General features: G+C 35.1%; 1 long non-coding RNA gene across 5 annotated transcripts in view; it reads right to left on the bottom strand.

Moving 5' to 3' along the window:
- Positions 1 to 82: 82 nt before the first annotated feature.
- The window catches only part of LOC112161888, a 77,316-nt gene continuing 49,599 nt past the window's right edge, over positions 83 to 27,799 (bottom strand). For 2 of the 5 annotated variants that reach the window (XR_002921966.2, XR_002921967.2), the window contains exons 3-4: positions 13,876 to 13,988; positions 83 to 864 (exon numbers count right to left, since the gene is read on the bottom strand). This is a non-coding gene — a long non-coding RNA (uncharacterized LOC112161888). The remainder of the gene's footprint in view (positions 865 to 13,875; positions 13,989 to 27,799) is intronic. The other 3 variants (XR_004949212.1, XR_002921964.2, XR_002921965.2) reach the window with 2 other exon arrangements.

Below are 27,799 nucleotides of genomic sequence, written 5' to 3' on the forward strand. Positions count from 1 at the left end.
TTTTTTTTTTTGGTGGCCCTAATACTAATAAATTTTCCTTTTTTGCAGGTTGATTATTCTCTATGCGTGTTATATTATTTAAAATCTGGATATTTCAAAGCAAATAAATTAAATAAAAAGGAAAAAAATCTTGTTTGTGAAATCTCTGTTCACAAAACTGTTGAGTTTTAGAGTTCTACGTCGTAAAAATATATGAATAATTTATAATATAATGAATATTTCCTCTCACTTCAGGTGATGTAAAATAAGCACTAGAACCACAAACTGTTTCAAATGACATTTTTTAATAAATACCAAACAGTGGACTTTACTTTTTTCAACATTTTCTTTCAACAGTCGATGGATAACATTTAATCATTTGTGTCATTAAGTACAAGCAAAAACTGTAGGAAAACTCAATAATAAATGAAACATTATTATAAATTATCTGTTGTGGATGTTTGCAATTCTAAAAATATATTTTAAAATAAGTTTTCAGGTAATCAAATAATTAATTTTCTTTTTTTAAGATGGGACTTTTACTTAAGAAGTTTATTCACACTAAAAAAAAAGAAAAAAATGAGAGAATCCGCCAAAATCTCAGCCCCTGGCGAATTAGCTGCATCTTTCACTTCTTCAAAGTGTTTTCTTGTCATCTGGGGAGATGTGTGGATAAAATCGTGTTCACTGGCCTTAAGGCGTCTTCACTTTGTTCTTTTCCCTGAGGCCGATTCACGGAGCAAATATAGTTTACCAAGAACCAGCTGCTGCGAACCGCGAAACACAACACCACCTCGCTCCTCCGCCGCCACGGCCTGCAGTGACACGCCTTCCCAAGCCAGGACGGTGATGTCATCCTCCCAAGTGAATCCAGCAGCAGCCGCACTGCAGGAAAAGAAAAGAGAGAAAAACACTCGATTTAGTGTAATAGACCTGATGATTGGATCACTCTTAACCCTTTAACCCACATGTGTCAAAGTCAAGGCCCGGGGGCCAAATCCGGCCCTCCGGGTAATTCTATCCGGCCCTCCAGACCAGTTTATTTTATTGTTATTTATGGTCCGATGTTATCTTGTGCTTATTTAATAACTTGTATAATTTTGACAACAAATATTTTTATGGAGAGTAAAATATTGAAAGTTATTTAAAGTTTAAGTTGTTTTATTCTGGAATAATATTCCTGGGGCTGCACGGTGGCGCAGTGGTTAGCGCTCTTGCCTCACAGCGAGAAGGCCCCGGTTCGACTCCCGGCTGGGACCTTTCTGTGTGGAGTTTGCATGTTCTCCCCGTGCATGCGTGGGTTTTCACCGGGGACTCCGGCTTCCTCCCACCGTCCAAAAACATGCTTCATAGGTTCATTGGTGACTCTAAATTGCCCCTAGGTGTGAATGTGAGAGTGTATGTGTGTGATTGAGGCCCTGAGACAGACTGGCGACCTGTCCAGGGTGTACCCCGCCTTCGCCCATCAGTAGCCGGGATAGGCTCCGGCACCCCCGCGACCCCGAATGGGAAGAAGCGGATAAGAAGATGGATGGATGGATGGATAATATTCCTGTTTTTTTTATTACTTACAATTGTGTTAAAAAGTTACAGTTTTAAAGTTTTAAAACTAATTTGGCATTTTTTAAGATGTTTAAGGCTATTTTGGAGTTTAGCTAATATCTCTGCTACATGCTAGCTGTTTTGGCTAATTTGGGATTTTTTTTCCATATTTTAGGCTATTTTTAGAGTTTAGCTAATATCTCTGCTACATGCTAGCTGTTTTAGCTATAATTAAGCATTTTTAACGTTTTTTAAGGGTATTTTGCAGTTTTGCAATTCTGTCAGCTACATGCTAGCTGTTGTAGCGAATCTAGGCTTTTCTTCAGTTTTTATTATGGTATTTTGAAGTTTAGCTATTCTTTCTGCTACATGCTAGCGGTTTGGGCCAACCTAAGCTTTTTTAGTTAGGCTAATTTGGCATTTAGCTAATATTTTAGCTGGCTATCATCTGCAGCTTTTTCAGCTATCAGCTTCAGCTTTTTCAGCAATCATCTGCAGCTTTTTCAGCTATCAGCTTCAGCGTTTTTAACTATCAATTTCAGCATCTTCAGCGGCCGGTTATGCTTAAACACAAAATATTTAACATTATGTAACTTTTCAACTGTTAACACGATAACTCCAGTAAATTCTACTGGAATTAGTCTGAGCTCACCATGTTGTATTCCAAAGTCTGATCAGCAAGGGATTTTAATTGTTGAATTTAGAATCATGTTTACTGATCACACTAATACTCAGATCTCTTCCTGCTAAAATACACTATGAAAACATCAAGACGTCATCTCTGACTTTACAGCTTACAGCTGCTCTGAACAGGGTGTACCTTTCAGGAAAACAGTCTTTCAGCTTTGCACTTTGCCCACTTCTGAACCACAATTTGTATAATGACCATAAAGCTGTGCAGAGATAAAGAAGTGACATAGTTCTACTCCAACTCAGATTGCAGAGTAAGAATACAGTTTCAAAAAGATTCAATTTTATTTTGATACAAATGTAAACAGTTTTTCATAATTTTGAGATCTTAAATGTCTCTTCAAAGGCATTAATACCACCAATCAACTCATTGGTCAGATGACTTAAAGGTTTATGATCACAATTTATTGGAATATTCAAGATTTGGACCAGGACAAGACCCTTCACGCCACTGCCTAACTATGTAGCCCCCTATGGAGGGCCCAAGTCTGGGTTACCCAGTCCGCATAAATACAGGGTTGTGTCAGGAAGGACATACGATGTAAAAATCTCTGCCAAATATGTGAATCAGTGGAAACTGATTCGCTTAAGGGAAACACAAGAAGACGAAGAACATCCTAAAGCCTTTTTTGACTGTATCTTAATAAAATAGTGGACATTGTTCAGAAGCAAAATTTGTATTTTGTCAAAAATGATTTTAGTTGCAACAAAAATAAAGTAAATACAAAGCGTTGATGCAACCAGAATTTCCCCGGCAACAAGACTGGATTAAAATTGTGGAGGAGATATCAGTCATGGAAAAAATGACAAATAATATTAACTAAAGCAATATAAATATGATGGAAGCAATTTCTGAGTGACACCAGTACATTCATGGGAAACAACATAGTAAATCAGAAAATGTATTTGTGCCATTTAAAAACCAATAATTAAATCCCCAAAAAAGAAGCCTTTTTGGACTAAAACGGAACAATTCAAATGTGTACCGCATAGAATGTTGTATTTGATCTCAAATTTTGAATCTTGGAAACGTACATTTTTAGGCTCTATGTCAGTGACTTGAAGACGAGGACACAATAAGACAAGGATTTAAAGTTCCATTCATTGTCACGCACTGAGGTGCCCAAAATTTGTTGTCCATTTTTGTCACAGCCGTGCTCAGGAATCATTTAGTGGTTGAACCTTCAATCCAACCCCTTAATGCTGAGTGTCAGACAAGGAGGCACTAGGTCCCATTTTTACAGTCTTTGGTGTGACTCAGCCGGGATTTGAACTCACAACCTTCAAGTCTCAGGGTGGACACTCTACCACAAGACCACTGAGCTGGTTTTCCGAGACTGTTTGGTGGAGCATCTGCATTTTATCATGATAGAATTTGCTAATAAGCTGTTTGGTGCAGTGCGGTTCACGTGTTGTCCCTCTTTTCCAGATTCCAGGTTGGTCGTCGGTGCTTCTATCTTTGGTCGTGGACCTCGCCTCTGGCTCGTCTCGCCCTTCTTATCCAACTTCCAGTTAGATGAAGCCCATTTTCTACACTATTCAAACGTAGTTTGATAATCGAATTATTTTTTAACATTACATTAACATTTCAACAGATTTATTTTAACTTTGTCTATGCAACAAATAAGTGGATCCAGAGAGTTTTGTGAATCAAATGTGGACCAAACGCTCATCCTACAACGTAAAGACAAGTGGAACACTATGACTTTTATTTGCACCAATTTATAACAAAGTAACCCCCCACCACAAACACACACACACAAACTGTTAACCCTTCATAGCCTCTTCAGTTGATGTGACCTTTAAACAAGCAGGGGTGGCCAAATGCATGCACTCCTACACGCACCATCTGCAGAAGACAAAAAGAGGAATATGTCTAATGGTGGTTACTTTCATAACCACCACATTTTAATAAATATGACTTTGGTGTTGCTTGTGTATTTTGAAGTTTAGCTAATCTTTCAGCTACATGCTATCTGTTTTGGCTAATTTAGGATTTTTCCATCGTTTGAGTTATTTTGGAGTTTAACTAACATTTCAGCTACATGCTAGCAGTTTTAGCTAATTTCAGTTTTTTTCTTTTTTTTTAAAGGTATTTTGAAGTTTAGCTAATTTATCAGCTACATGCTAGTTGTTTTGGTTAATTTAGGATTTTTCAATTTTTTAGGCTATTTTTGGAGTTTAGCTAATATTTCAACTACATGCTAGCTGTTTTAGCTAATATAGGCTTTTTCAATTTTTTAAGGGTATTTTGAAGTTTAGCTAATCTTTCAGCTACATGCTAGCTATTTTGGCTAATTAAGGCTTTTTTCAGTTTTTTAGGCTATCTTGGAGTTTAGCTAATATTTCAGTTAAATGCTAGCCGTTTTGGCTAATTTAGGATTTTTCAATTTTTTAGGCTATTTTGGAGTTTAGTTAATATTTCAACTACATGCTTGCTGTTATAGATAATTTAGGCTTTTTCAGTTTTTTTATGGTATTTTAAAGTTTAGCTATTCTTTCTGCTACATGCTAGCGGTTTTGGCTAATCTAAGTTTATTTTAGTTATGCTAATTTGGCATTTAGCTAATATTTTAGCTGGCTATCAGCTTCAGCGTTTTCAGCTATCAATTTCAGCATCTTCAGCGGCCAGTGATGCTTAACACTAAATATTTAACATTCTGTAACTTTTCAACCCTTAACACGATCATTTCAGCAGATCCTGAAGGTGAAAAGCCACTTTTCTCCTTCAGAATCTACAGGAATCATTGTGTTAACGATTGAAAAGTTACAGTTAATCAAAAAACATAAACTCTGGAGCTTCACTGTTAAAGGGTTAAAGGAAAAGATTTAACCACCACATTTTAATAAACATGACATTGATGTTGCTTGTGTGTTTGTAACATTTAACGAAGAGTACAAGTGAGTTCAGAAAGGACTTAATTCCTTGTTTTATTGTGTTTTAGAAATAATTCTTTGAGGGATCAAAAATAGACTAAATCCAGAAAAGACACTAGATCATTAGCAAGACAAATGTCCTCAGTTCTCCTCTGACAGCCTCTTCACAGGTAAAGATAAATCTCTTCGGTCCTCTTAACGTATGGTCAATGTGATTAAAGAGAACTAGAAAAATGACCATTTATAATCCGGCCTTTGTCCTCATATTGCAACTGCAGTACAGCCCAGAAGCCAGACAGGGAGATATTGCAAAGTCTCAGTGGTGTGCTTAATCATTCTGTTAAGAGCTCACAAGACGAATTAGTCAGCTGACCTCTTTAAGTACTGAGTTTCAGGATTGATTTGTCTGTGGTGAAATGGTTTAATTCTACTAACAGCAGAATGTTGTGGCTTTCAGTGCAAATATTCAGTACCGGCATCAAGCTTCAGCGTTGAATCTGCTTCCCAGGGCATGAGACGCCTCCACAAGACACCAAAGTTTACTGCCAATGCCCTCGAGCTCAAACTGCTCACACTCACAGCAGCTAAAACCGCAGTCAGCTTCTCCCCAAAAGCAAACAACGTTATAAAAGACGGGATCAAAACAAGAGCCTTCTTCTTTCACCTCAGGGATCTTTTTCTCTCCGGACAGACATGTAACTATGATTCATTCTCAGGAAGGACGAGACTCGATGAACCAGTCTGATGGATGACTCGGAGCTTTGACTTCCATGTTTGATAGTGAGTCGGCTTTTATCCCAGCTGATGAAAACTCTGAGCGGTTTGATTTATTGATGAAAACAACAAGATGCCTGAAAGCTTGTGACCAATTAGATACTAAAAAAAGCTTTTAAAGAAAGAGTTGTCAAGTTTTACGGTCATCATTTTTGAAATTATTTGTATATAATTAATTATATCAATAATTTAATTTAATTATTTTATCCAAAATATTACTAACATATTTTATTTTATTTTTAATTAATTTATTTTTATTTTTTTTTCCTCTGCATCCATTGAGAATATTTACCAACTGTTAAAACAGACTGTTGGATATTTGTGTTTGTTGTGCTTGAAACCCAATGCACCATGGTAGCTGTAGTCAAAAACCATGCTGCTGATGCCGGACAGATTCATATATCCAAGCTTTATTATTTTATACACTTTTACTCTGTCTGACACCAGATCCCACAGGAAGCAGGTGACAGGTTTAGAGGTCAAACTTTTTCAGAAAATGAGAGCAATTAGCCAAAGCTGAGGCAAAAATGCAGTTCATTTCATCAGAAATCAAACAAACACAGATTGAAAAAGTATTTTATCATCTTAAACATGTGCCTGTTTGATGAACACAGAGCTGACAAACTGACATTTTTCTTAGACCAATTAGGTGAAATTGTATAATTATCATGGCACACCTGACCATCCTTGAAAGGCACACCTGGCCATCTAACACGGCACACCTGATAATCTATCATGGCAAATCTGACCATCCTTTACGGTACACCTGACCATCTATTGTAGCAGACCTGATCATCTATCACTGCACACCTGACCATCCTTGAAAGGCACACCTGGCCATCTAACAGGGCACACCTGATAATCTATCATGGCAAATCTTACCATCCTGTATGGCACACCTGATCATCTATCATGGCAAACCTGACCATCCTTTATGGCACACCTAATAATCTATCACAGCAAATCTGACCATCCTTTACGGTACACCTGATCATCTATTGTAGCACACCTGACCATCTAACACGGCACACCTGATCATCTATCACGGCAAACCTGACCATCTATTGCGGCACACCTGATCATCTATCACAGATCACCTGACTATCTATCAGGACAAACCTGATCATCTATCACAGCACACCTGACCATCCTTTATGGCCCACCTGACCATCTATCATGGAACACTTGATCACCTATCACAGCAACCTGACCATCCTTTATGGCCCACCTGATTATCTATCACAGATCAGCTGACTATCTATCACGGCACACCTGATCATCTATCATGGCACACCTGACCATTCTTTATGGCCCACCTGATCATCTATCATAGATCAGCTGACTATCTATCACGGCACACCTGATCATCTATCATGGCACACCTGACCATCTATTTCAGATCACCTGACTATCTACCAAGGGAAACCTGACCATCTATCAGTGTACTGTGGAACACTAGTTGAAAAACAAAGTTCTAGAGTCCTCCGGTCTCTTTCATGTTTTATTATTTTAATACTATTTATGAGGTGACGCTTGGGGTCCTGCTTTTTCTGGAGACAATTAGAAGTTACCTTATGGGTCATATCATATTGTAATCTAAAAAGTCAGTTACAATTGGGGATTTTGGACAAAACGCTACAACAATTATTGATAAAAAGCAACCATTTGTCATCATTAGGACAAAGTATTGTATTTTATGACCACTCATTTCTGGGTCTCACCATTTTATCTGACATTTTGTCTGTTAATTCTGTGCACTGGTTAGGAGGTGGACTATGAGCTTTTTCTACTAAATCTGTCAGTTCATTAGCGGTGAATGGACTGGAGGCAGTTTGATGAATGAGGAGATGCATCTCCATGCCACTTTTGATAAAGAGGAGAAGCTCCATCAGCATTAATAGCTTTGAGTACTGCTGTATGTATGAGCCGGAGGTCAAAGGTGAAGTTTAAAAAAAATACTTGGCAATGCTTGTTTTATCCAGACATGATTCACTCTGTTTTTCAAAAATTCTGTGAATTTATGGCAGTTTTGAAGCTTCAGCTTTAATTTATCGTCTATAATGAAGGATGATAACAAAAAATAGAGCAAAGGGTTACAAATCCAACTGAAGAATGAGTCGTTTTTTAGCTATATTTGAGCTATATTAGCATATTTATCTATTTATAAGGAAGTAACAAAAAATAAAATAACAATTTGAAACTCATCATGCAGGAGAAAGCAAATAAACATTTGAACCCAGCCATAATGTTTAGGATCAAATGAAAAATAAGCCGCCCACAACGCCACATAGAAACCAAACATGACATTTAAGGGTTCAAAGCTTTCACAGCCTCTATAAAAAAAGACTTTTGCGTGGTGAACAAGCTGCAGTTACAAAATGCACTTAACAGTCTGTTTCAGTAGTTATCGCTTCACAATGTACCCCCATATAATTATCCATTTTCTTAATCCTGTTTTAGGTCACATGATTACGTATTCTTACACAAAAGGGGGGAAATGGCCTAATTTGATTAAAAAAATGCATTCGATTAAGTTTAAATTCAGAAAAAATGTTGATATAAGCAAGTTAATAGTTAATAAAAAATCAATTTTCACGTCGTTAGAAAAGTACAATTTATAAGGATAAAATTAATCCTCATTTTTTATTTTTATGCTTTTTTTGGATTTAGTTTTTGCACCCACATTCACATTGATGTCACTTCACAAGTTTATGTTCCCGGAACTTTAAAGATATTTGTTGACATTTTTGGATACAATTCATTAAAACTCCTAACAACACAACCCAAAAAATCCACTTGCTAGCTCATTTCAGAGTATAACCACCTAATTTAATAATTTTTCCTGGAAATTCTAAACATCTAAACGGCCTTTTCTCCACCTGAGTTTGTCTTTACGATCTCTTAAACAAACAACTCTGATATGAGCTGAGAGATTCGGTTTACAATCATCTGATCCGCTTCTCTTTCCTATTTCCCAATAGACAGACTGAACTGTGCTGAGCAGAAAGGTCTGCCAATAGCCGGTCTGAGCCAAAACCAGAACCACAGAGCCGGGACCCTTAACAATAATTGTGATCTAACCATACATGCCACACAAACACACAACTGTCAAATTAGGTTTAAGAACAGATTCAGTAAAGACAAACATCTGCTTTAGAAAACTGTATTTTTGTTTTATTGAGAAAGAAAATAAATGGTATCGTTTTTAAATGTAAATGTATGTGAAGTGTGTAACGATTTATGGGGGCAAATGGTTGTAAAGATTGTGTTAGTAAAGAATTGTATGTATTTGTGTTGTGTTAAGTGGCGACTGCGTGGGGAGCATTCACCAAAGTGATGTTTGGTGGTTGTTGGACACCGTGAAAGCTCACTACATTTCTGGTACCAACCAATAAAATCAACCCCGGTCCACTTAAAATGTTTGTTTTCATAAGAATCAATTTATATATAACATGAACACAAACAGATGAGAGATGCTAGGTCAAACCTATAATAATAAATATCTTGACATGTCGTCACTCTCTGTACAAAAAGAGCGACGATAGGAAGTCTTGTAAATTACTTTACATATAAATTTGATTTTATAATTAAATTGTATTTTTACACAAAACAAAAAAGTTAAACACTGAGAGTTTCTAGGTGTGACTTTGCAACATTTTCTCTTCCCCGCACCCAAAATGATCTGATTTCTGCCGCTTAAACTTTCCTCTAAAGAACAACTAATGTCAGAGTGAAAGGCCAAACCAGCTGCACCTCTGTGCTGCCTTTATTTTCATTTAAGGTGAAAATAAAAATCATTTGAATGCTTTTAAAATTTGAATGTGTTAACGCATGCAATGAAAAAAAAAAAACAAACGTATTTTTATTTACTAATGCTAATTAAGCAACCGTCTTCCACCGGTTCATTCTTCTTCAGTGTGCATTAATTTCTGATAATGCATCCCTTGTTGGGCATTATCCTCACTTACAAAATACATAAATAATCAATTTTTAGTACTTTATTCTTGTTTTTTTTAGGTTTAGATCGCTTTTTTGGGTTTTAGTTCATGTATTCTGTTGTCACGGTAACTCGGCAACACGCCGCCAAGCCTCGACTGCAGCGACATATAAGCTGACTGTCATGATAGGCTAAATAAAGCTTCAGTTCAGGGAGAAAGTTCACCTCTTACTGCTTTTTTTGAACAGTTGACGAAGGAAAAGTTTGTTTTTTCAAGAAGCTTGATTGTAGCACAAACAGAACGTTGTGACAACCAGCAGCCAATCAGAATCGAGTATTCACCCGAACCATTTAAAGTGCAGAAACACAATGTTTGTTTCTTATGTCAGCATCTTTGGTTTTCTTTTTGGAGTAATTCTACAGACATAAAAGTCTTCAGAGTTCTGCTTATCTTACTGTTGATGTGTTTCTGAGTTAACACTTTATAGATTTCAGACAATAAAAGTGAAGCAAAATGTGTTTTCTGGTTTGTTTTTGTACAAAAGTCTCATATTGTCATATAAATTTAATTTGCAAAACAATGCAATAAACTGTGATTAATCACAATCCAGAAGAGTGATTAATCTCATTAATATAATATAAATAATACTTTCTCATGCGCACCAGATCTATTGTTTTTTCGTTTTTGCTTTTTTTTTTTTTACTTTAAAGTTCCTTTAGCGTCTCTGTAAGCAGTTTTGTAAAACGAAAACCAAAAAGGAACATAATTTGTTCTATGAAACATAATTAGAAAGGTAAATAAATTGTCTAATTTTTTTTATTAGGCATCGTGATGTACTGTAAAATTAAAAAGATTTTAGTTTATTGTTGAATTTAATTTTTTGATCAAAAAAGTTTTTTTTAATTTGTTGTTGCAATCCTGCAGTTGTGCACTAAGTCTAATTTCCTAAACTCTTTACAGTATGTATCAAAGAGAATGCATTAAAATGTTCTACATCTTACCAATCTATTCATCCGTTTTCTTTGCTGTTTTTCTCTTATTTGCTAATCTAAGAGAGGAAAGGGGTCGGGCTGAAACTGAAATTCAGCCTAAATGTTGTGGTTTTTAGCACCGAATCTCAATCTCATGCTTGGCTTTTTGATGAGTTTCAGCTGTTTGCTGATTCTTGACATTAGCGGTTGAAAATCAAAAGGTTCATTTGCATTCTGCAGTAATACAATATCTAAATACCCACATTTATTTAAGAAAAAAATCTCTGGACTTCTAGTTTCTTAGAGCCAGGCATATTGCACTGTAACATTTTTAAAAAGTTCTTTCAAAACTGATCAGATTGTTGAGGTAATGTTCTATATTAAATTCATGTTTGTTTGTTTTTTCTACATTTGTGTCGAGTAATTCAGTTTTTAATAAAACGTTTTGCTATTTTCCTTCTCCTGCGACAGATCCTTAATTTTCTCCTTCATTTATTCACATCAAGGCTATAACAGAGTATAGATTCAGTCTGTCACCTCTATATAATTGTGCTCAAGTCGAGTTGATCCTCAGCCAAGTCCAGGTTCTGCAGTGGTTTTTAAAGTTTATATGAGTGCTGTTGACCTTTGTGCTGCGATTAAGCCCACTGTACACTCCATGTTCTTCGTGGCTTTCTGCATTTCCTCTTTCGCTGTTGTTGTTAGGCAGCGTGCAGATTCTCTCAAACTGACTTCAGCTTTCAACATACATTTGGTAATCTATTGTAGCTGGGGATTTCAAAAGAAAAAAAAAATACAAGTATATATTTTTCATAACACGTGTGTGTACAGTGTTGTTTTGGTTCTGATGTTGATCTAAAGAAAACTTCATAAAAAGGCATTTATTCCCAGACCGTCAGATCTGAGCGTTCTGGTGGCGATGGAAGCATTTTACTCTGACGCAATGACGTTTGGTGTATTGATGTTCTGCACTTTGATGGATGTTTGAACTCCACTCCGGCTAATTACTCTGAGCCAGCGCAGCCACTATTTGTCAAACAAAGACAGAATCAACTGACATGTAAACAGCCGGCACGCAGAGAGTAACAAATACGCCGTTCCAAACGACTTCAATGCTTTTGTGACATTTTTTGTTTCAGTGATTTTAAAGCAGGTTAGGAATAGAAAAAAAATCAGCGAAAATCTCCTTTTGTAAAACCTAAAAAGTAGATTGTAAACTGGGTTTTAATAACCACCTATTTAAAAATCTAACAATCATTTTCATGAACAGCCGGCTAAAAGAAAGCAGTTGTGGTTTCTTATATTGCCTATAATAAATTATCTTTTAAGATACATTGCCTTATTGTTTAATTAGGAGATAATAAATAAACCACAGATTTCCTGGTTTTTGACTTAAATTAACCTCCATTCCCATTTCATCTTCATCCTCAGATACACAAAACAATAATCAGAAACTTTTTGGTGAAGAAATCCAAAGGGTTGGTGATGATCTACCACAAGATAAGGATATGCAAAGTTAATGTAAAAATCAGTTTACTATAATAAAATTGAAAAAAAGAGCTCAAACTTACAAAATTCTGCTCGACTTTTTTTTGTTTTCTCGTGATTACGACATCCCTTGTCTCATTATCACGAGAAAACAGAATATGTTTTCTTGTGATCACTAGATCCACTGTCTCATTATCGCAAGAAAGTAGAATTTGTTTTCTTGTGATAACGGGATCCACTGTCTCATTATCACAAGAAAGTAGAACTTGTTTTCTTGTGATAACGAGATCCACTGTCTCATTATTGCGAGAAAGTAGAATTTGTTTTCTTGTGATAATGAGATCCACTGTGTCATTACCACGAAAAAGCAGAATTTGTTTTCTCATGATAACGAAATCCCCTGTCTTATTATCACGAGAAAACAAAATATATTTCTTGTGATAACGAGGTCCACTGTCTCATTATCACAAGAAAGTAGAATTTGTTTTGTCGTGATAACAAGATCCACTATCTCATTATGACGAAAAAGAAGAATTTGTTTTCTCATGATAACGTGATCCCCTGTCTCATTATCACAAAATCTGTATTTTTGTCATGATAATGAGATCCACCGTCTCATTATCACAACAAAACAGATTTTTTTTTTTAGTTGTGATAACAAGATTCACTGTCTCATTATAACTAGAAAACGGAATTTATTTTCTTGTGATAATGAGATCCACTGTCTCGTTATCACAAGAAAACTAAATTTGTTTTCTTGTGATAAAGAGATCGACTGTTTCAATTATCACGAGAAAGCAGAATTTGTTTATCACTAGAAAAAATTATTTATTTTCTCGTGATGATGAGAAAATAAAACCTATACTGTCGTGTCCCTCCCTACCTTTTCCTGGACTGAGACACCAAGACTCTCTGTTTTAAGTCGCTTTATGTTTTGGTTAACAATAGTAAAACGTTTTTGGCTTCCGTACAAACTGTTTTGATGAATGAAGACAAGTCTGAAGACAGGTTTTTGGTTGCCGTATTACAATGCAAATCACATCAACAAATCACTTCATGCAAAAACATTTTTAAGATCGCAACGAAAATGAAAAAAAGCAAAACAAATATTAAAAAAACAGAATTAACAAAATAAAGAACAATTTTGAGAAACCAAAATGTAAAAAAAAAACGTTTCGGAAAACAAAACTCTTTTCCAGAAAGCAAAATTAAATGTTAAAAAAAGAAAGGAAACCGGAAAAAGTACGTACTATGATTGGATGATGATATCCAGCATCGCTTTCAAATAAACTTTTCCGGTTTCAACGAAAAAAAAGAAAACATTTTTGAAAACAAAAGTGTACAAAATTATTTTGTTTTCCAAAATGATTTTTCTGTAAATATTGTTTTTTAAGTCTTTATTGTTTTATTTTCTAAAATGTAATACTTTTTATATTTGTTTTATTTTTAATTATCATTGAGATCTTTAAAATGTTTTTGTGTGCTGTTATTTCCCAATGTGATTTGCACTTCAGGGCCTCCGTACCGTATCCTCCACCACCACCATACAAGTACTTAATATCAACGATCAAATCAAGCTGTGAGTACAGTAAGTTTCAAATAAGTAAACAACTCACCAAATAAGCTCCGCTCAGGCGATTTCCCCACCTCCTTTCTGATTGGGCGAATGTTGCGAACGCCAGTTTTTTAGTCCTGTAGTGAAGATGTCTTTCCATCCTGTGTCGAGGTCCTGCAAAAGAGGAGAAACAGAATGTAACAAACCGTCTAACATATAATAGAGTTCTGGAAACATCTTGCAAAACGAGCATCAAAAACTGCAGTCATAGTCGAAGTGAAAACACAGGTGAGGTTTTTATCTGACATTTTGTGTTCTCTTCTCTAGAAATCACACATCTGTTTATATGAGGGATATGCTTTGGCAAATACTACATATTTTAATATTTCTTTAAATGTTTAATTTCATTTTACTAGAGTCCAGTGAAGCTGAGTCAAATCAACGATATCATCTTTCCGTGTGAAATCACACTCCTTTCAGCTGACTCATAAACGTCTTGAATCGAGACACACACACACCGGCTTACACGCACAGCCGCGCCACGCTCTTATCGAGAAACAACAGTTTCCGCACGGAAATAGTAGCGTGAATTCTACATGTGCACGCTGGGAATTTGGGCTGAAGCGGCGGAAGGTTTTGCCCTGTTCTGTGTTGTTTTTCTAATGAAGACAGGAGGCTTTTATCATTCAAATCAACTGACTCTTAAATGTTAACCACCGAGAGATACAGAACGACTTCAAAGGTAAATCAAACGGGACTTCTAAAACGATCCAAGGAATGTTTTTAGTAAAAAATTGTATTATAATGTATTATTGGAAAGCCGACTATAGTAGAGAAAACACACAAAAATGTGGAAAAATCAAACAAAAAAAAAATGATTTCAAAATTTAAAAAATCAACTTTTTCTTCAGATTTGCTCTTAAGAAAATATAATTCTGCTTAATTAAACATTTTCACGTAGAAAGTACTGAGATAAAACCTAAACAGATGTCTCCTCGAGATCATTCCATCGTCATGGTGATGTTTATCTTGAGGCCCATTGATCAGCCGAATCATCTTTGACAATTTTTTAGCTTTTAGGTTTAAAATTGAAAAAAAAAAACAATAAAAAATAAAAGTTACTCACACATACATGATGATAAAATGAAAATAAATTAACAAAAAATTTGTTTTTTTTAATTAAAGTAAAAAGAATGTTTCAAACTAATTGACAAATATTGCACCTACAGAATATCAAACATGGACACTCCAAATTACGTGCAAATAACATTTTTTTAGCCAGGAAAATTAATACAAAGTTCCAAAAAACCATAATACTTGCAAAATAAAAAATAAAAAATTAATAGTGAAGGTTCAACTGTTCTCACAGATTTTTATTAGTGCAGGATTCAACACTAATTAGTGCTATTTCTTTCAGAAAAACATAAAACACTGAATTTTTGTTGCATATTTACACTTATGAATATAATATTCATCCATAATTATAAACACATTTTTTGTCTGCATTAAATCTCCCATGAGTATCCAAAAACATTATGTTCGTAGAATGATAAAAAAAAATTTAAATGATGTTTCACAGGTTAAAAATAGATTTCTCTCATCTTATTAGTGACTAAATATTTGAGATCAAACTTTTTCCCTTTGGATTCTACAACCAAACTTATTCTAGATAACATTTTGAAATAGCGATTGGTTATTTCTGTCAGCTGAAAAACAGATTTTTCCACAATTCTGCTAATTTAGGAGGAGAGTGTGAAATACTGCTTTGGAGTTTTAAAGCTTTAGGTTTTTGGAACAGGATGTTTAGAGATCCTGTCAGACTCGAGTCCTTCCTCTCTCATTTTTGCATGCTCGGTAACTGGCTGCTTAGTTCCTCACCTGTTCTGTCTTTCTAATCTTCACAATAACAGTTAGACTTTCCAAAATTCAACAGATCTGGTCATCTGGTTATCTCAGATTTGTGTTTTTTTAGCAGCTTTTAAATAGTTTTCTATTATTTTCTCTCATTTTTTAGCCCTTTAAGGTGAATTTAGCTGATACTTAAGTATTGAACTGTAATAAAACTTATTTTTTTAATACCAAGTAAAATATGGTGTGTTTTTTTTTAGCAGCTTTTAAATACTTTTCTATTATTTTCTCTCCTTTTTAGCGCTTTAAGCTAAATTTAGCTGATACTTAAGTATTGAACTGTAATAAAACTTAAGGTGTATTTTGGTGTATTTTTTTGTCTCAAAATTTCTAAAAAGAATGTTTAAAATCCCACATAGTCATTGAAAGTTTATGAAAAATTAATAATTTTTGTTTCTCTTTTATTTTACTAATTCTAAATATTCATTTGTTTTTAAACATAAAAAATTCAATTGAATTCCAAATTTCCCAAACTTGTAATTATATGAATATTTTCCAACAAAATGAAGAAAATGTGATTTGAAAAAAAAAAAGTTTTTTGTGTCCATTCAGCCTTACACCATTAAAAAAATCTACAAAGTAAAGGAGTTCCTCCAATTGTGGGAATAAGAGCAAAACCAGGTTTCCTTTATGTAAAAACAATGTGTATAACGTCTCAAAAAGAAATACTAAATCTATGATTGTGTTGCTCCAAAGTTTACCTAAGCAGGTTTTACTTTTATATTCCTTGTAATACTCAAATATGCAATGATATTAATTTCACAAACTGTGACTTCATGGCAGTTTGAACCGACATCAACAATCCAAACACATCAGCAGCAAATCCATATCAGAATGACTCAAACTGTAAAAAAAAAAAATCAGTGTGTTGCTTTGGTTCAATCAAAGTCCATTTGTCAAGCAGACTAAACAGCTTTGAAAGCAACAGAAGCAAATGGAGTTTGACTGAGAATGTCATAAAAACTACTCAGAGGTTTTGCTGATAAAGATGGTTGTCAAGCTCCTTAACCATCATATACCGGCACAAACACACGCAGCTTCTGCCCTTTAGCTGAGTAATCACTAAATAAATCCTTACAGTATAAATGTCAGAGGGCTTCTTACCCAACAGGCTTTTCTTAAAAATGATCTTTTTGATCTACTATAAAAGTGTTTCCAGTGATCAATTCATTATGATTATGTCATTTTTAGACAAAATTAGAAAACCCGTGTCGTTTACGCATTCTCACTTCCAATTCAATATCTATGAACACTTAGAGTCACTTTTTGACCTTTTTGATGCCCACAACTCATCGTTTTTTGACGTGCTGGCTGATCCCGTTTAATCCCCAACTCTCAGGACGCTGAGAACCAGTAACAGGTTAGAAAAGAAGGAGTTCGGGACCCTACTCTCCATCAGAGGGCAGGATCAGTGCCAACCCCTCCAGAAACAGGGTTCTAGGCCTACCCTGCTACAGGTAAGCAGATTATAGATATGACCTGTCAGACGGTCATAGAGGTTAGGTTTAGGGCGTCAGAGATTAGAGTACAGTAGATGCAGGAAGAGGTTGTTTAGGGCTAGGACTTAAAAGGTAACCAAACCCAACTTTTTTTTTGCCTGTTGACTTCTATAAATGGGGCTTTAAAAGTGCTGTCTGCTGGTCATTGCCAAATTTTTGACAAATAAAAATAAACGTGTTTACTGATTGAAAATATAGTCAAAAACCGCCTGTGGGCTGCCCCCTACAGGTGGAATTTTGTGATTGGTCAAACCATTCAAGTCCCACGTCACGATCAGCAGCTCCAGTCCTGTTCGGCTGAGTAAGCCTCCGACTTCCCTGTTTGGTTACCCTTTTGGGGTTAGGGTACCGGTACCAGGCCATGTCCCAAGAGTTGGAGACCACTGTTTAGCATATGCATTTTTCCATGCATGTGGCCGGGTACCAAGTGGCATTTAGAAAAACGTAAGAAAAGTAGTGAGCATCGTGTCTGAATTGGTTTTAAAATAACTAGATAATCCTGCACTTTACAGGTTTTTAGTAGTTAGGAATTAAGGTGGGAATTCAGACATAGTCATAGTTTCAGCTGGAGTTCATCATAAATTTGCCTCTGAGTTGTAGGTGGAACCAGCTAGCTTACAGTCCCTCACAACCCCGACCTAACAGTAACAGCGCAACAAAAACGGCGCGCAACTATTGGAGCTTTCCAGACATACAGTTTTGAGCCGAATTCTGATTAATTTATTTGACTGCAAGAGGATAGAATTAGAGCAGGGAGCTTGTGACTGAGCAATCACAACTACAAACTTTTTCAAACTGAATTTTTTTGTTTGCATTGATTTGAATAAAGAAGTACTCAGAAAAACTGTTAATTTTCTTTATTTGTGTCCACAATTATGAGAAAAAAAAAGTACAAAAACATGCTAAGAACACAAAAAAACCCCCACAATTTTCCTTGGATCAGATCTTCACCTTAACTTTTAGCTGCTCAGTCCTGTTGTCAATTTTAACCCTCTTGGTTTTTATTAAAATCACATTTTGCACCTTCACATGTGTTGAACAGTTGCTGTACTCATAGAAAACTGTATATACGAGCATCGGGATAACAACAACATCATGTGTGTGTTGTTCCAGAGCACGCACGTGCTGAACAGGAGACATCCTTTAACGGTAAGTGCTGTCTCAGAGCGAGGAACAGGCCTCCTGCAAAAATAGCAGGTTGGCTGGTAAACAAAGTGGCCTCAAAAGGAAGTGAGAGGTTTAATATCAGTGAGTGGCGGAGGCAGCAGAGCACAGGGAAAATCCAGAATCAATATGTTTCAGTTCTCAGTGTTAAACATGTAGCTGAGGTCTGAGTACAGTTCACTGCTTTTATCTACAGCAGCACACAATAAAACTATACAACAACAGTGACTAAGCTGAAAATGTGACATGGGAAATTGTGGACACACAAATAAATCCAAAGACGTGCAATTCCTCCTGTCTACAAAAGTGTTTTTGTTTTGTTGTTGTTTAGTCCGGGCCCTGAACAATATCAGAGATGCATTATTATTATTATTATTTTAGATTGAGACCCAAAAATAACATTTTATACACCTCTTCTGCAGTCTGTGTCCCCATCTTAAACCTCACCCCCCTCAGTCAAAAAGAACACATTGTTCCCTTTCTACATCGCGGTTCACCTTTCACAGTCTCCTGAAAAAAACTCTAGAATGGCTGCGAACAGTTAAAAGCTCAGTTAAGAAATCTGGAGCAAGACCATGAAGAGCTTTAAAAACAAAATTAACAGGGAGCCAGTGAAGTATTTAATTTCTATTTTTATCCCAGAAAGGGTTACTAATATTTGGTTATGTGTGGCTTTCTGAAAAACCATGAATGTTTATGTTCAGACACACCCTGCAATTGATGCTAACAGAAAAAAAATTGTTAGCAAAAGCTAGCAAAAGACTGTTTTGCTAGCAGTTTTGCTAGCTAGTTTTCTATTACCAAAACACTGTTTAGCTAACAGTGTTTTGCCAATAGAAAAGACTGTTAGAAAAACAGTGTTTAGCTAGAATTTTTTGTTAGCTTGCTTTCATTTAGCAAAACAGTGAAAAAACCCTTAGCAAAACAGTGTTTTGCTAGCATTTTTGCTTGCTAGCTTTCCAGTAGAAAAACAGTGATTTGCTAACAGAAAAGACTAGCTAGCAAAACACTGTTTTGCTAGCTAGTCTTCTAAAACACTGTTTTGCTAATAGAAAACACTGTTAGCTTTTATTGCAAACAAAACTGCTATCAGAAAACACTTTTTCTGTAAGCCTACAAACTGACCCCGATCCCATTTCAATGAAGAGAAAAGTTATGTGACCCTCACAAGAAAAAGTCTGGAGACCCCTGTTCCACATCTCCGCTCCCTGTCTGCAGATAAAAACCTTGAACCGGTTTCAACTTTCAAAATATATGCAGTAAAGAGAAAGGAATAAGTAAAAAGTGTAAACTTTTGCAACATGCAGCTGCAGGTTATTGAGCTTTATGCATTTTTCCATCATAATTACAAAAAAGCATTTATTGAGTCAATAATTAATGGAAACGTTACAAATTGTCACTCTAGCCTCCCAACTGTGACATGGTGGTCTATAAGGTCACCTCACTTCCCTGTTCCTACGGTCATGATAAGCATCTGTAAGTTCTGAGGGTGCAAACAGCTGCTCCTGGATTGACTACTCGTGTTTATTGTAAGAGAAATTGTTGGTCAGGTTTTGTGCTGCAGGAAAAGTTGGCACAGGTTTGTGAGGCAACACAATGAAGGTGACCTGCAGCAGCAAAACATGCAGGTACACAGCTATGGCTCATTACTGAGAAAACAGGGAAATGAGAACAGTTTACTGAACATGGAGACAGAGGCAAAATACAGCTGCAGTTTTCATCGGGTAATAGGTCTGTTGTGTAGGATTAGATTTTATCATCCCTCGATAAATGGCACAGATGAGACACTGTGGCAGGCAAATAAATGGTGACATCGCTTGGGTTTTCAAGTGGGTGCGGTTGATAAAATGGATTAATTGATCTAAGCTTTAAAGATCAATCATCGATCCATAAAAGTAGAGATCGATCTAATATTTAATGCTAAAGTCCGCTAGCTTGATGCTAACATATAATGAGATTTACCATAGGACGGCTAATGCTAATGCTATCGCTCGGTTGACATAAACATACATCGCTGACTAAATTAACATCTTTATTAACTCACAGGAAGGAATTTTCTAAACTTTTTTAAGGAAAAGTGGTCTAAAACATATATATTTTTTCATTCTTTCTTCTTCTTCTTCTGGAATAAGGTGTAATGCTATAGCGCGATCGCCCCCTAGTGGCCAAATTCAAACACCTTCCAGGAGAAGCAGAACAACTGTTGGAGCTTCTCCGTTTGAGAAGCCATGAAATTTCACAAATAAATTTTACAATATGTGAACTGTATTAGATTGATATGAATATCTTTAAAGCATATATAGATTATTAATGCATTTCTAGACAAATCTGTCTAAATGTGTAAACTTGAAATTTAATTGAGTAGAATTGAATCTAGAAAATCTCTGAAAAAAATAGAATAAATTCTGGAAATTATTGGCGATACCCAGCCCTAATTATAATTATTAAAAATGAATAAACATATTAGACTTTAGTAAGTTTTATTTGAATGCACTGTCATAAACTGAAAAAAGTAAAATATCGGATCAATTAAGAAAAATCCTGTAATTTGTTACATTTAAAATGATTAGTTTAATCTTTTTTTTTTTTTGGTTTACTCAACAAAAAATGTTTATAATATTTTTAAATGTCAAATTACAGGATTTGTGTTAATTGATCCAATATTTCATTTTTTAGAGTGTCTGAAACATTAGAAACACTCAAATATTCCAACAAGTGCTGTGGAGGAGGTTGAACTCTCATTGAAATATGAATATTGAAAAACAGCTTAATGTGTAGGCATTGTGGTTTTTACAGGTACCTCATGTCAGGCAGGATATGGTAAAGGTTCAGCATGTTTTACTTAAAAACCGTTAAACCCACTGTGAAGAAAGAGTACGTGTGTAGGTGTGTGTACATGAGTGGTGGTGACAGGGTTAAAAAAAAAAAGAAATTCACTTCACAATAGCACAGAAAACGTTCTGCAATACTGGATCAGCTGAACTCAAAGCCATACAGTGTGGGAAAAAAAATACCAAAATATACTTTTGACAAAGAGCTGCATCATAGTGCAATCAACAGATGATCCAGAGTCATAACTAGAAACTATTCAACCGAGAATATGATGCACGATGTATTCCAGACATGACTATGTGCATGTGTGCGTGTGATATTTGCATTTCAGTTTCAGAGGTTAAAACTCTTTTAAAAAACACACTGCAGAAGACTTGTTTTATGACACAGTCATTATATAAAGAAAAAAGTCATTGCACGAAGAGTGAATTTTGGAAGAGTTTTACACAGTCACCATTCTTCTGAGAAGAAAACATCTTTGAAGTAATAAAGAAAACATTCATAAAAGCTCATCCAGAAGGATTATATAACCCTCGTCTTTTACTCCCTATTTAACCATTTCCTCTTTGGAGCTGTTTACACTCAAGTCTGACCTTATCAAGACCTAATGGTAGTTGCTCTTGTGAAAAAAGTGAAAAAAAAAAACAGAATTTGGTCAAATGAGCTGAAATTTACCTCAATGTGCCGTTCAAATTAGTTTTAGCTTCAATCCCAAAATGTTACACTCTTCCTTAACGTCTGCACTCAATGGGCCTGGCAGCGCGAGCCTGCGTCTTTGCATGCTGTGATGCTGCTGATTATCTTAAACAAAGCATGAAATCTTGTCATGTGCTTCAAACAACGGATAAACAGTTTCTGATTTGAATGTGTAAATGTCAGGCAGGACAAACGATGAGCGGCGAGAAGAGGGAACAAACACTCGCACACATCCACCTCCATGTAAATAAATATATGTGCACGCCGCAGCGCAAACACTCTGTGGCGCAGATTTAATATCAACTTTATGAGGCAACGTCAAGAATCTGCGTGTTTCTTATCATTTAAACTTTCAGCATCAAAAATCTGTCTTTAGCTCACAGAAATTGATGGTAAATTAAAAAAAAAATACAGTTGTAGTAAAAACTCAGAAACACTCAAATTAAAAACTGTAAACAAACACTTACTGCCAAGAGCATGCACTCACACTTGACGCCCACACTGCTGCAAAAGTACTGTTGCAGAGCCCTGCATGGTTATGGACGTAAACATTAGAAAAATACACATTAAACGGTGTATAGAATATAAACAGTGCACCATAAACTCCTATTAGAGCAGCGGTGTCAAACTCAACTGTAACTTCTTAACATAGTTATGAACTAGAAATGTAGCATAACATGTGATAATGCTAGTGTGAACGCTGTAAGCTGAATTTGGCTGCTGAAGATGCTGAAATTGATAGAAAAACAATGCTAAAGCTAATAGCTGAAAGTGCTGAAGCTGATAGCCAGCTAAAATATAAACTAAATGCCAAATTAGGCTAAAAAACTAAAGAAAAAAAACTGAAGTTAGCCAAAACAGCTAGCATGTTGCTGAAGAAATAGTTAAACTTTGAAATATCATAAAAACTGGAAAAAAGCCTAAATTAGCCGGAAGAGCTAGCATGTAAATATTAGCTAGACTCCAAAACAGCCTAAAAAGATGTTTTTAAAAAAGCATAAATTGGCCAAAACAGCTTACATGTAGCTGAAATATTAGTTAAACTCTAAAATAGCATAAAAGAATCTTAGTAAATGCCAAAATAGTCCAAAAAGTTAGCAGAATGACACATTTTAAAACTTAAAAATGTAACTTTTTAACATAATTATGATAATAAGAAGGCAGGAATATTATTCCAGAATAAATAAACTTAAACCTTAAATAACTTTCAATATTTTACTCTCCATAAAAATATATTTTGTCAAAATTATACAAGCTAGAAATGAGTGCAAGATAACATCAGACCATTAATAACAATAAAATAAAATCATCTGGAGGGCCGGATGGAATTGCCTTGACTTTGTCACATGTAGAGCATTATTAATAATCATAGTAAAGCTAAACTGCATTTGGATCAACACTATATACATTGTTGGATGAAACACAAAATCAAACCAACCTGAAATAAGCATTTTACAGTTAGATTTCATGATTTTAATTACATAAAGACAATCTATTATTCTGTGTGAATGCATGCAGGTGCCGTTTGAACATTCCCACAGTGAAAGCTTGTTTAAAAACTCAAAAATGAACCCAAATAGATTAAAAAAAAGCTGTAAACAGAATTTTTTAGACACTGTCTGTGCGCACAAACAAAACCAGACACTCAACCTCAGATCCTAAATATGTACATTGATTAGAAAAAAAAAAAAAAATCTTCCTGTCGTGCAAAAAGAAAGCAGACAGAGACACTCAAAGGGAATTAAGTGTTGCTGGTGGCAACAAAGTGATGCCTCCCACGGACTTGCAGAACCGAGGCTTTCTGAAACCATCAACAAGTTTTTTTATTTATTTATTTATAATCTCACATACTGGCTTCTTACAATTAATGTCCCTTTCTAAAACCTTTCACTACATCAGGTTAAGCTTAGAATAAGTGATATTAGATGCAGCTAAAATACACAAAGTACATTTTTTAAATTAAAGACATGATAAAGGTATCTGTCCGTGTTCTTATCTGCCACAACTAAATCAAATCTCAGAACTTCAGTGAAACTCTCAGGATCTTCGCTGTGTCACCAGTCAATGAAATAAAATAAAATAGAATGAGCTCGGAAAAATTCTTCGTCTCATTGTGAAACTCCACATCTCAGTCATGAAGCAGACAAGAGACCAAACAAACGTGTGTCACTTAAGACGCAGATGCAAACATTCAATTTAAAAAAAAAAAGTTGAAGTGAGTCAAAGAGATGACTGAATAGTCCCTCTTTCTACTTCATTTAATTATTCTTTATTAGTAGAAACGGTTTTTGGGCACCAACACTTACAGTATTTTTTGTTGTTTCTGAAAGGTTAAAAGATCTTTTTTTTTTTCCAGACGAAACTGAGTGGGTTGTCAGAGAACCGAACATTTCACTAGGCAAATTTCCCCTGGTACTATGGTAATATTATCACTCCAAAGCATCATAGTTTCAGAATGACTTATGGATTTATTTATATGAAGAAAACAAGTTTGACACAAATTAACACAAAATAAACCCATGCTTTCTTTACGTGTTAGATTCCCGGGTGTGAAATAGCTGCTAATTAAATTAAAAAAATGTGTTTCTAAAATTCAGGTTCTGTTTAATATTTTTTATGGACTTAATCTATTTAAAACAGTAGAACAAACGGAATTTAATTTAGCATAAAAACAACAAAAATTAGAAAAAAATTTAAGACAATAAATAAAAATTGAGTTAAAATAAAAATAAGAAAACTGCAAACTTTGAACACTGCTCCACCCACAACTTCACATGACACCTTTAAAAGTTCATCGCTTAAAGGAATTCTCATTCTGATTCATAGTTTCACTATTGCTGGCACCTTTATTTATTTAAAAAAAACACACACACACAAAGAGAATAGATTCACACAATTACTAAGCATTCTTGTCGTAACTTTGTATTTTACATTTGAAAGGAAGCGGTCTGTAGACTTCAGAAGGAAGAAAAAAAAAAAAGGCAACATTTCGACTACAATTTCCTAGCATCAGGCGAACCCGGTGACCACGCGGTGAGATCAGACCTCGAGTGGACAATTTTTCCCCAGACGGCAGAGACCTGGCTCGTCTCTGTGGGATGTAAACAGCTGTCACTGGAGACGGTTGTTTCCCCGACTCGTTTTTCTGGACAAATATAACCCAGAATAACAGTGTCATCTAAAAATATCACCGGGTTTACGACGATTTTTTTTTGTTTTTTTTAATTTTTGGAATTAGTCAGAAAGCAAAAGAGGAGAAGCAGAGGCTGGGCTTTGATGCGATCAAGCGCGGTGTGTGCTTCAAAAAAGTCAAAAGGAAGCTGAGAACGGCAGAGCAGCACAAATCAGCTTTTCCTCTTTCTCTGCCGACACGTTAAAAAGAGCAAAAACTAAGAATGAAGCATAAAAAACTCAAACAAAAGAATTAAATACGTCTGAATTTTAAACATTTTCTGAAATATTCATGTTGGAATTTCAGTACAAACTACATTTAATTTTAAATCAAATTTAAGAAATATCAAAAACTTTTTTTTGTTAGAAGTAGAAACAAAAACAAGGTTTAAACGAAATGTGGGAAGCTTTTGATAAATAAGAAGGTAATAAATTCTGCATCACATGTTTCGGTTCGTTTACATTTCACGGTGAGCCATTACTTTCAAAAACGTGGGTTCGTCTGAAAAATGTCACCTTTAAAGCCTCATCGATCAAAGCAGTTCTCTTTTAGATTCAGTTTCACAGCGAGAAGCAGAAGAACATTTGTGTCCCTCTGAGTGTTTTGAAGACAAAAACACAAAAAGATCTTTTTGTTTTCAATTTTTTTAAGCTGAAAAAGCAGTCAGTTGTGGGTTAAGTAGCGGTGCGTGCAGGCTGGGTGCTCGGGTGACAGAACAGGGATATGTGGGAGGTTGCAAAGACGCCGAACAAAAGTCCCAGGGAGAGTGTGGCCTAAAAACAGCAGCCTCCATTTTCAGTTAAATGTGAGAACGACACCACCATCTGTTGAAAGTGTTGAAGTGGTGAGCGTCTGTGCACACCTCCACAGCAACTTCCTCCTTTGTGAAAACTTGCTCACTGAAAAACTAAATATTTTTGTTGCCTTTTACTCGAGGGACTTCTAGCTCATGAGGCCAACCAGGTTAAATCAAGTGATCTGAGCTACACACATGTTGTGACTAATAGTGCAACCTGTCTGACTGACTGTCTGCAGCTGGTGAAAAGTAAGATTCGAGCTGAGGAGAAGAAAGTGAATGAGTAACATGACTCTCCATCCCACAAAGAAGCACGTCAGAGCAAATCAAGCACAAAAGACAGGTGTCTTATTTGTTAAATTTTAAGTCAAATGTAGTTTTTCCATCTCAAAAATAACAATTTATGCTGCAAATCAGAGGGAAAAAATAAAAAAGAGTGAGCTGATGCATCTAGAAGAGGCACGAGAGGTCACATAGGGAGTTTCACATTGATTCAACCCGAAAAAGCCAGACGCTCCTCCTGTGTGTTTGTGTGTGCAGGTACATTTATGTGTAACATCGGTCTTTATTTGGTTCCTTTGACATAGTTTTAGTATGAATGAAAATTCGCCAATATTAGATCATCAAACAGGATTAGCTAAATGCCAAATGAGCCTAAAAAAAAGACTTAGGTTAGCCAAAACACCCAGCAGGCAGCCTAAAAAACAGCCTAAAAAACTTAAAAAGCAGACCCCAAATTAGCCAAAAAAGCTAGCAGGTACCTGAAATATTTGCTAAACTCAAAAACAGCCTAAAAAACTTGAAAAGTAGACCCTAAATTAACCAAAATAGCTAGATTGTAGCTGAAATATTAACTAAACTCCAAAAATAGTCAAAAAAAACTTAAAAAGCAGACCATAAATTAACCAAAACACATAGTTTGTAACTGAAATATTAGTTAAACTATGAAATAGTCTAAAAAAAACTTAAAAACAAGATCTTAAATTAGCCAAAACAACTAACTTGTAGCTGAAATATCAGCTAAACTCCAAAATAGTCTAAAAAAATTAAAAACAAGAACTTAAATGAGCCAAAACAGCTAGCATGTAGCTGAAATAATAGATAAACTCTGAAATAGTCTAAAAAAATTTAAAAAGAAAAGCTTAAAATAGCCAAAACAACTAGTATGTAGCTGATATATTAGCCAAACTCCAAAATAGTCAAAAAAAACTTAAAAGACAAAGCTTAAATTAACCTAAACAGCTAGCATGTAGCTGGAACATTAACTAAACTTCAAAAAAGTCTAAAAAACTTAAAAAGAAGACCCTCAATTAGCCAAATAAGCTATAGCTTATAGCTGAAATAATAGATAAACTTTAAAATAGTCTAAAACAAACTAAAAAACAAGTGCTTAAATTAGCCAAAACAACTAGTATGTAGCTGAAATATTAGCTAAACTCCAAAAAAGTCTAAATAACTTAAAAAGCAGACCCTAAATTAGCCAAAACAACTAGCATGTAGCTGAAATATTAGCCAAACTTCAAAATAGTCTAAAAAAACTTAAAAGACAAAGCTTAAATTAACCTAAACAGCTAGCATGTAGCTGGAATATTAACTAAACTTCAAAAAAGTCTAAAAAACTTAAAAAGAAGACCCTCAATTAGCCAAATAAGCTATAGCTTGTAGCTGAAATATTAGCTAAACTCTAAAATAGTCTAAAACAAACTAAAAAACAATTGCTTAAATTAGCCAAAACAACTAGTATGTAGCTGAAATGTTATCTAAACTCCAAAATAGCCTAAAAAATCTTAGTAAATGCCATAATAGTCCCAAAAGCAAGCAAAATACAAATTTTAAAAATTTGAAACTGTAACTTTTTAACATAATTATGAATAATAAAAATGCAGGAATATTATTCCAGAATAAATCAACTTAAACC

Source organism: Oryzias melastigma, linkage group LG15, assembly GCF_002922805.2.
Source record: "Oryzias melastigma strain HK-1 linkage group LG15, ASM292280v2, whole genome shotgun sequence".
In the NCBI taxonomy this organism is placed as follows: Eukaryota; Metazoa; Chordata; class Actinopteri; order Beloniformes; family Adrianichthyidae; genus Oryzias; species Oryzias melastigma.